The following is a 10,042-nucleotide window of genomic DNA, read 5'->3' on the forward strand; positions in this document are numbered from 1 at the left end:
ATGGTGGTGCAGTCCTTCTGAAGCAGGTCCCCCGTCAGGTCTGCTCTTCCTCCAGTCTTGCTAGTATCAAACATCTCTGTCCTGCCTCTCTTCCAAATGGCTCTACACGAAGGATTCAAGCTTGAATCCCATCCTGAGGGAATGGTGAACCTGCAGGAGACTCTCACACAAGATCCACTTAGTCCCTGGACTGACTGAGGCAGGAAGCTGGCCCATTGTTGGCAAAAGCTACCTGAGGTGAGACGTTAACACAAAAACACAAAATAGGTATTCCAACAAGTTATTAATGTCACAAACAAGGGAAACTACACCAGCCAAAAATAACACACACAGAAGTTAATTTTGCAATATTTGTGAGTAATTTTTTAAACATTTGTAAGACATCAAATGTGAGAATGCATACCTTGAAGCAGACAGCATACGAGGAAAACCTTTACAGCAGCTGTCATGTTTTTCTGTCAGGTTGGAGATCCAACAGTGAGGTACTGGACACACATGGAAGAATATATTCAATTATATATCCTGGTTAACTATTAACTGGGGTAATGTCTAATAAATTCGTTTTTTAGGGTGAAAATATGTTTCTTTTTGTTACATAACAGCTCCTCCCAAACATATAACGCAGGGGTCTCAAACTCAAATTACCTGGGGGCCACTGGAGGCAGTATCAAAATGACCAAAAAAAGACACGAAATTACAAAAAAAAGACACAAAATGACCAAAAAAAGAGACAAAATTACTAAAAAAGGACATAAAATTATTGAAAAAAGACACAAAATGACCCAAAAAAGACACAAAATGACCAAAAAAATACACAAAATTACAAAAAAAGACACGAAATTACTAAAAAAAGACACAGAATTACCAAAAAACACACAAAATTATTTAAAAAAGACACAAAATGACAAAAAAGACACAAAATTACCAAAAAAAAGTAATTAAAGGGACCTTCCACACACAACACAATATTTTGTGGGGGCCACAAAATATCGTCACGAGGGCCACAATTGGCCCGCGGGCTGCGAGTTTGAGACCCATGAACTAAAACTATTAATAAACTATTATCTAAATGGCCTATATATGGTTTATAAATGATGATTAAACATTAATAAACTATCTGTTTACCATTTATAAATGAGGGTTATTGTAAAGTGTTACCAAATTATATTAGGAAAAAATATAGTGTTAATGTAGCGGCCTTACATGGGGCTTTCTCAGTGAAATATTATCATAAATAAATAAATAATAATTAAACTTCTTGAGTGCTGGCACCGACTGATGCCAGTTATCTTAAAAAGACATTTATCAGCTGATTTATCCGTCTGCCAGTAATATAAAGCATCCAGAAATATATTCAGAAAACTTTTTTGCAGTGAAATTGAACTAAATGTGAAAAGTTGTCATTGCACAGAATTGCTCTTGTGAAATTGCATGAACTTGTTCTGCATGAGGAAGCAAACATGAAGATGGTGGCAGTGATAACCACCCACAGAGCATGTTGAAATGTTTTGCATATGTTTTGCAAAACTGTATTCTGGAAAGCAATAAGCAGCTACTAATGTCAGGAGAGACACAAAAGGTGACATTTAAAAGTGCACAAGTCATGCAAATGATGCAGACTTCACTAATGTACCGGAATTTTAAAACTGTTTATGTAAACTGCTAAAGTTCTTCAACTTAAATCTGTGAAAAATACATTTATTTCTGCAAAAAGTAGGCAACACCTGCTGAAGTAATCACATACAGTCATGGATAATATTATTAGACCCTTGTTTTCTTCAGTTTCTTGTTTATTTTAATGCCTGGTACAACTAAAGGTACATTTGTTTGGACACATATAATGATAACAACAAAAATAGCTGATAAGAGTTTAATTTAAGAGCTGATATCTAGACATTTAACATGGTTTTCTTGGTAATGAGTTTGGTTATTATCAAGAATGAAGAATTCCATCACTGTAGATGTTAAAATGACCAAAAAAGACACAAAATGACAAAAAAAAACCACACACACACACACACACACAAAATGACAAAAAATAACTGTAAAATTGACCAAAAAAGACACAAAATGACAAAAAATAACTGTAAAAATGACTAAAAAAGGACACAAAGTTATTGAAATAGACACAAATTGACCCAAAATACAGTCATGGAAAGTTAAATTTATCTGTTTAAACAAATAAAATGACAACAACAAAAATAGCTGATGAGAGTTTAATATAAGAGCTGATATCTAGACATTTAACATGGTTTTCTTCATGTTCTGTAAAAAAAAATCTGTTTAATTTACGGAAAAATACCAGCAGCTGTGGTTTTTGACAGAATTTCACTGTAAAAAATACAATGAGTGGGTTTTCTATATTAACTTTTAATGTAAATATCAGCAAAAACTGTAATTTAGACTGAATAATCCTGTTATTTTAAGGGTAAATGTGTCTTTGTGTTTGTTATCCTTTAATTTTACATACATTTTTTATTTTTCACAGTTTTAGTTCTGTACTATTCCTTTATTTACAGCAATTAAGTGTCTCCTACTGTGATACACAATTTTTTATTTTACGTCCTATTTCTGATGCTATTTGACAGTGTTTTATTGTTATTGCTACAAACATTTTTTACAGTGTAATAACCAAAATCATTATGAAGGAAATTATGGAAAATATCTAGATATCAGCTCTTAAATTGAGTTCTCATCATTAAATTTGTCCAAACAAATGCCCCATTAGTTGCACCAGGCATTAAAATCAACAACAAATTAAAGCTCTAATATTTTTTTTCCATGACTGTATTTCATTAAAGTATCAATTAGATTTTCCAGCTTGCAATAATTAGATTTTTTTCAGAAAATTCAGTCTTACCTTAGAGCCAACAACGAAGTTCAGCATGCAATATCTGTAAGTTCTAAAAAAAAAAAAAAAAAAAAATATTTGAGATTTAAATACACAACTTTCGCCTCATGAAGTAAAAACTCTACTTGTAGCAGATTAAATGTTTCTGAAATAGCTTAAAAAGAAAAAAGGAGCAAATGAAGGTTTTACCAGCATTGAAGGGTGAGTGGTAATAACCCAACTGAGTCATGTCAGATTGGTTACATGCCTCGATTTGTGCGTGGGCGTGGCTTTTAGCAAAACAAAGAGATTTTGATGCTCTCTCTCTCTCTCTCTCTCTCTGTGCTGCAGCAATGCAGAAAGTCTCCTCACTTGTTTTCTACATGTGTAAAATGTGCAATTTTCTCTCACCGGCATTTTATAATAAAACATAAATGTGATTTCAACAGTGAGCTCTTGATTTGCAAATTTTACACTCACACACACACAAAAAGAACCTTAATTGCTTCTTGTTTTCCTCACACAAGTACTCACTGTTTGATCGTAACGTACAGAGGAAGTGAAGAGATTAAAAGTTAACATTCAAACAATATGAGGAAATAAACGACCTACGTGTATCAATTTCTACAGAAAAGAGAAGTTAGTTTTTTCTCTCTTGAGTTGAAGTGGTAGAGGTCATCCAGTGAAAACACATCATGCACTTTAAATGCTTTAACAAGAATAAGGGACATGACAAAACATGTTGAAAGCCAACGAATGTAAGCAAATTTAACCCTTTGATGCACAACATATGGACACCTTCTAATCCACAACATGGTTAAAAATGACCTGCATTCATTTCTCATGTTATTTCATGCTGCTGTGTGTTTCTGTGCTCTATCTTAATCAATCTATTTTATGATTGAATAGTCCAAGTATTATTTGAATATGTGTTTTTACTACAACAGATCATGATATTCATTTTTCCTTTCATACTTCATTAGGGCCTCGGGGCAATCGCCCCGAGCACTACTGTTATACTGTGGATTTTTTCTTCTTCCTCTTGCGGACGTAATTTCGTCCCGCGACTAGTCCTACAACTTGAAGAGTTGCAGGACAAATTATATATCAAAACATGCAGTTTGATCGGGACGTAAGTCGCGAATGCCCAAAATTTTGCATTGAAGTGAATGGGACGGCCGGAAAAAAATGAGCGAAAAAGAACATTAATTAGAGATTTTTAAATGTCTACTTCTCCGGCATAATTTCACCTAGAGACTCCATTTAAACTTTAAACAGTAGACACAAGTCTTGTGTATCGGTGTATTAATCCACGTTTCGATAGGTCATATAGTTTTTTATCAATCCCTGTTGAATGACCATGATCATTTTTGGAGAAATTCTGAGATTATAATGGGTGTGTATTGCACGGAATGTTCGTGTCACAGTGTGTGACATCATCGCCAGAGTGTAGAGGGAGAGAAAAAAATTTCAAAAAATGAATTTGAAAACTGCGCTCCAGGCTGCAAATTCCACTCTACAGAAATAATTTATACATAGAAACGTAGGAAAATTTGTCTTCTCCCTCACAATCCTCTGGTAAAGCTGTCAGAGTTATAGTTTGGGCGTAGGACACACAGATGCGCCACCAACACCACCAACAGCCTCATTGGCTCCCATATTAAAAACGCAGGGAGATTTCTGTAGAAAAGCATATTTAACAGTTTTTCAGATCACTCTTACAAAGCTATTTCTTCATTTTTCTTCACAAAAAACATATGTAGCTGTTCAGGAAGAACTCAGGGTGCTCAAAGTGAAGTGAAAATGCTTTTTGTTCGAGGCCAGAAATTCCAGTCCACCTCTGGCTGCTGTCACTGTTCTGGAACATTCTATAGCTGAAGTCAATTCCGTTGATTGCTCTGCTGTGATTGGTCGACCACAAAGCCTTTGATCCTTTGATGATGGTGATTACAGTTACAGATACACGCACACACGCACGCGCACACACACACGCGTAACTTTATTTGATTTTAGTTACACACACACACACACACACGCGTGCGTAAGTGCAAACACTGCTCCAGATACATGTTTCACACACACATTTTGAGGTTAAAGGTCATAGGTTGCTGTATAGATAAATACTTGTAAAGGAATGCTTGTTGTAGGTGTGCTCCTTGTATATAATATAGTATCATAACATTACTAGTATTAATTGTTCGAAATCTCTGAAGAATCTTTCAGATTGTCCCAGAGGAAATTTTCTAGTTTTTTGTATTATTACATCAAGTCTACACACATGGGTCAAAAATGTGATTTAAAATTAAATGACCTAATACTATAATAATAATAATAATAATAATAATAATAATACCTGAATACCTGGACTATTAAATGATAAAATACATTTATTTCACAGATGTATGATAGAAACTCAGCCATACATGAAATAAAATTGAAAATGGATACGGGTCATTTTTGACCCATGTTGTGCATTACAAGCGTAGTGATTGGTTTTTTTATTCAAAAAGTAAGAAATGAAAACAAAAAATTAGGATGTGTGATGATCAAAAACAAACTTATTGAGGAAAACCTGGAATACTGAATGATAAAATTAATTTTTTGCAAAGATATAGAAAATAAAAACCCAGTCGGGTCACTTTAGAGCAGCTATTCTCAACCTTGGGGTCGGGACCCCAATTGGGGTCCTGAGATGATTTCTGGGGGTCGCCAAATGATTTTATAAGTCAGCTCCACAGTCTCCACTGTGTTAAAGTGTTCATGAGTTAATGTGTTTTAGTCTTTTTGGTCATTTAATGTCTTTTTTTGGTCATTTTGTGTTGTTGTTTTTTGTCATTTTGTGTCTTTTTTGGTCATTTTGTGTCTTTTTTTTTTATCATTTTGTGGTCAATTTGTGTCTTTTTTGGTCATTTTGTTAACTTTTTTTGGTCATTTTGTGTGCTTTTTTAGTCATTTTGTGTCTTTTTTGGTCATTTTGTGTCTTTTTTTGTCATTTAGTGTATTTTTTTGGTCATTTTGTGGTCAATTTGTGTCTTTTTTTGATCATTTTGTGGTCAATTTGTGTCTTTTTGGGTAATTTTGTGTCTTTTTTGTTCATTTTGTGTCTTTTTTGATCATTTTGTGGCCAATTTGTGTCTTTTTTTGTGTGCTTGCTTGCAAAAGCACACTAACTATTATTCACCGGGTCTATTTCTTATTTTGTGTGCACATTTTGATTAGCCACGCCCCTTTCACTTACTAGTCAACGTTTGTCCTAGAGACTTGTATGAGGTGTGTTAAAATAATTTTTTTTTTTCTATTTTGGTAAATAATTTGATTGCTTGATTTCTGCTTCTCTGTTGTTTGACTCCCTGTTGTCTGTCTCTGTGCGTGACGCAGGTCACTATCAAAGGTCAAACCTTGGGTGTAATATCTCTCTCTCTATGCATTTATATTGATTTAGAAACTGTGATTATGACATCCAGATGTATTGGTGCACAATTTGTGAGTGTGTGTGTGTGTGTGTCTGGAGAGAGCGATGACCACAGAAGGCCGAATGAAAATCCCGTGTGAAGAGATCTCTGTAAAGACATAACAAGGCAGAATGTTTGTCCTAACAAAGTTTGTTAGCAGGTCAGGGCAAGGCAAGGCCTTGTTCCGGCAGCAAGCAACAGGTGGCATGACGTGTATTGATTAAAACCTGTTTAATCCCCGCCCCTTTTGATAAACCACGAGAGTCACGGTCCAGAGGCAAGCACACAATCAAAATTTCTTTAGAAATGTTCTAGTTTGGTCATTTTGTTTCTTTTTAGGGTGATCTGAACTGTGCGTGTGAAATACTGTTCAGTGAGCGGGGGTCACGGACAACATGCATGTTAAATTGGGGGTCGCGACTCAAAAAGGTTGAGAACTACTGCTTTAGAGCATGTTGTGCATCAAAGGGTTAAAAAAAACGTGTGGATTTCCCTTCTTATTATGAAAAAAGCTTGCCGTTTGACTGCTGTACGCAAGCAGGAAACGTTTCAACATGCAGCTGATTATCAAACAGCCCTCTAGTGAGCTGAGCTGGTTACATGAGGAAAAGAAAAAGTGTATGAGGTTAAAGCCTGATAAAGAGAGATTTTTATCTGTTTCAGTAGAGAGCAGGGAGTTCTCCATGACAAAGACATGTATTTGGTGTCAGTTTTATCATATTAAAAGCTCACAATCTTTCAAATGAACACCAAATAGCCAACTGTTCACTGTAAAAAAGGTGTTTAGTCTAAAAACAAGATAAAAACAGTAAATCTGAGGGAAATGATCTTGCTGCATGGACAGATAATTTACATTGACAAGATTTCTTAAATTAAGATTGTTAAATCTAGAAATAAGCATGTTGAATGCTTAAAATAAGAAATTAACTATTAAAACAAGATAAATGATCTAATACTTCTAAATCTAAAGTTTTTTTTTTTATCTTGGTAAGAAATAATCATCAGGTCACTCTGCTCGGGCCAGTTCATCGCTGCTGGCAGCTGTAATTTATCTCTTTTGTAAATTTTTTGTCTTTTTGTGTCATTTTGTGACCAAAAAGAAGACAAAAAATGACCAAGAAAAAAGACACAAAAAGACAAAAAAGACACACAAAATGACACAAAAGACGTAAAATCACAAAAAAAAGACATAAAAACGCACAAAAAAAAGACAAAAAAAAAAGTTTTTCTTAACAAATAATGATCAGGTCACTCTGCTCGGTCCAGTTCATCGCTGCTTGCAGCTTTAATTTATCTTGTTTTAAGAGTTAAATTATTATTTTAAGCGTTCAACATGCTTATTTCTAGATTTAATAATCTTAATTTAAGAAATCTTGTCAAGGGAAATTATCTGTCCATGCAGCAAGATCATTTCCCTCCTTTAATTACTTTTTTTGGTCATTTGGTGTCTTTTTCAATGTGTTTTTTCGGTCATTTTGTTTCTTTTTTAAGTAATTTAGGTTTTTTTTCTGTCATTTTGTGTCTTCTTTGGTCATTTTGTATCTTTTTAAATAATTTTGTGTCTTTTTTGGTCATTTTGATACTGCCTCCAGCGGCCCCCAGGTAATTTGAGTGTGAGACCTCTGCTACACAGGTACATCTCAAAAAATTTGAATATTGTGAAAAAGTTCAATATTTTTTGTCAATTATTTCAGAAAGTGAAGCTCGAATATTATATAGATTCATTACACATGGAGTGAAATATTTCAAGCCTGTTTGTCTTGTAATTTTGATGAGCTTTTTGTTTCCATTGTTTCTTTTCCATCTTGGTTTTCAGGTCCAGGAGTAACTAATCAAACATGGACCTGGGCCTCCTGGACTAATGCTCTCTATACATCAGAAGATTTGGAAAAGATTTTGGAAAAGTCTCCTGTAAAACTATCGTGTCACACCTGCTCACATCTAAAGACAAGAGTTTAGAGTTTTTAGTCTCACACTGAGATTTTAGACAGACTACAACTAGATTCTTTTAGCAGTTTTTCCTACCATACAAATTTTTCCCACCATGCTCTTGGTAAAACCATACAAATGGAGGAGAAGCAGCTTTTGGCTCCAGCTGCTCTAGTGTGTGACTAAGTGGTTTGTGTTGAAAAAAAAATAATAATAATAATTAGAGGAGAAGACGCCACAAAATGCCCCTCCCAATAGCTGAAAAAGGGTTTCTGTTTTTTTGACATGAAAAGTTGACTATTTTACAGTAAAAATAGATATAAGAATAATATAAGAATAAGAAGAATAAAGGAAAGGAACATTTAGAAATGAATCCATGATATTCATTTATGTCCTATTTAATTATAATGTGTTTAATGTAATAATTATATTTATCAGCTCTATCAACTTTCATTTAGTTAATCATCCATTAATCATCTATTATTTATTACATATTTATGTATACATGTATTGATACATTTTAACTGGGTCTCCTTACTGTTCTCTTTACGAAGAAACATCTAAATATATGACATCACTATATCTGTATTGAGGACTGAGCTTACTAGCATTATTGTGATGTTCCTTTTTCCTGTGGAAGTGGTTTTACTGGCCGGGTATAGATTTCTATTCATTGTTCCCATTACTGCTCATGGCCCCGCCAAACAAAATGATAGTTCCTTCTAGCTGCTTTAATAAAGAAATAAATAAAGCTGGAAATAAAGGAGCGAATTAGAGCAAACTATTTATGAATAAACATTTAATGGTGCATTCACAACAGTGTATGCCTTCATTTATTTGCATATCAACCCATATAAATTTCCAAATAATAAGTTAAAATGAAAATGTCTTTTTTTAAAACAAAGATGCAGGAGATGGATGGATGGATTAGTGGAAACACCTGACAATAGAAAACAATCCAACACAATAATTGTCACAGCACAAACACGGAGCTCTTAGACCAGGGGGCGGCAACCTTTGGCAACCTGCGGCAACCTCTGTGGCCACATGAGGCTCTTCAGGCCGTCTGCAGTGGCTCCATGTGGCTGTGACCCAAAAAAAATATGCCAAATAAAATGTATTTTCTATTTCTTTACATTTTAATTTTTATTGATTGTTGGTGTAGGCCCAAAGCAATTTATAGTCTTAAATTATAAAAATGTGTATGTACGGCATTACATTTTATGTTACTTTTACATTTTAGTCAACTAAAAAGTTCAACATAGCTTAAGAAAGTCTCTTAACCTCTACATTTTGCCAACATCAAGTCTAGTTTTGAGTTTCCCTTCGATTCCAAATCTCCTGAGATATTTCTTCTGTGTCGAGCTCGGTGTCTCATTTGCACTTCTGCATTCTGACAAAATCATACTAATAAATGCCCATTATGACCTATTAGCATTGTTGCTAGGGTAATTTAGACATAGTAGGCTGTTTCATCTTCATTGTAAGAAAATGAAAGTTGCAGATTTGAGAGATTAAAAGTAGTAAATTTGTGAGATAAAAGTTGCAAATTTAAGAGATTTAATGTGGTAAATCTGCAAGAAAAAAGTTGCAGATTTACGAGATTAAAAGTGGCAAATTTTCAAGAAAAAAATAGCTGATTTACTAGATTAAAATAAGTCAGTTTGTGAGATAAAAGTTGCAGATTTACGAGATTAAAAGTGGCAAATTTGCAAGAAAAGAAGTTGCAGATTTAAGAGATTAAAAGTAGTAAATTTGTGAGATAAAAGTTGCAAATTTAAGAGATTTAATGTGGCAAATCTGCAAGAAAAAAGTTGTAGATTTACGAGAT

The 10,042-nt window shown here is 34.0% G+C and overlaps 1 long non-coding RNA gene across 1 annotated transcript; it reads right to left on the reverse strand.

Moving 5' to 3' along the window:
• Positions 1-2,919, reverse strand: LOC131975710 (uncharacterized). Its single transcript, XR_009394746.1, has 3 exons — positions 2,861-2,919; positions 404-485; positions 1-232 (listed from the first exon to the last, which is right to left on the reverse strand). It is a non-coding gene; the product is annotated as an uncharacterized LOC131975710 (long non-coding RNA).
• Positions 2,920-10,042: the final 7,123 nt, after the last annotated feature.

Source organism: Centropristis striata, chromosome 8 (assembly GCF_030273125.1).
Source record: "Centropristis striata isolate RG_2023a ecotype Rhode Island chromosome 8, C.striata_1.0, whole genome shotgun sequence".
In the NCBI taxonomy this organism is placed as follows: domain Eukaryota; kingdom Metazoa; phylum Chordata; class Actinopteri; order Perciformes; family Serranidae; genus Centropristis; species Centropristis striata.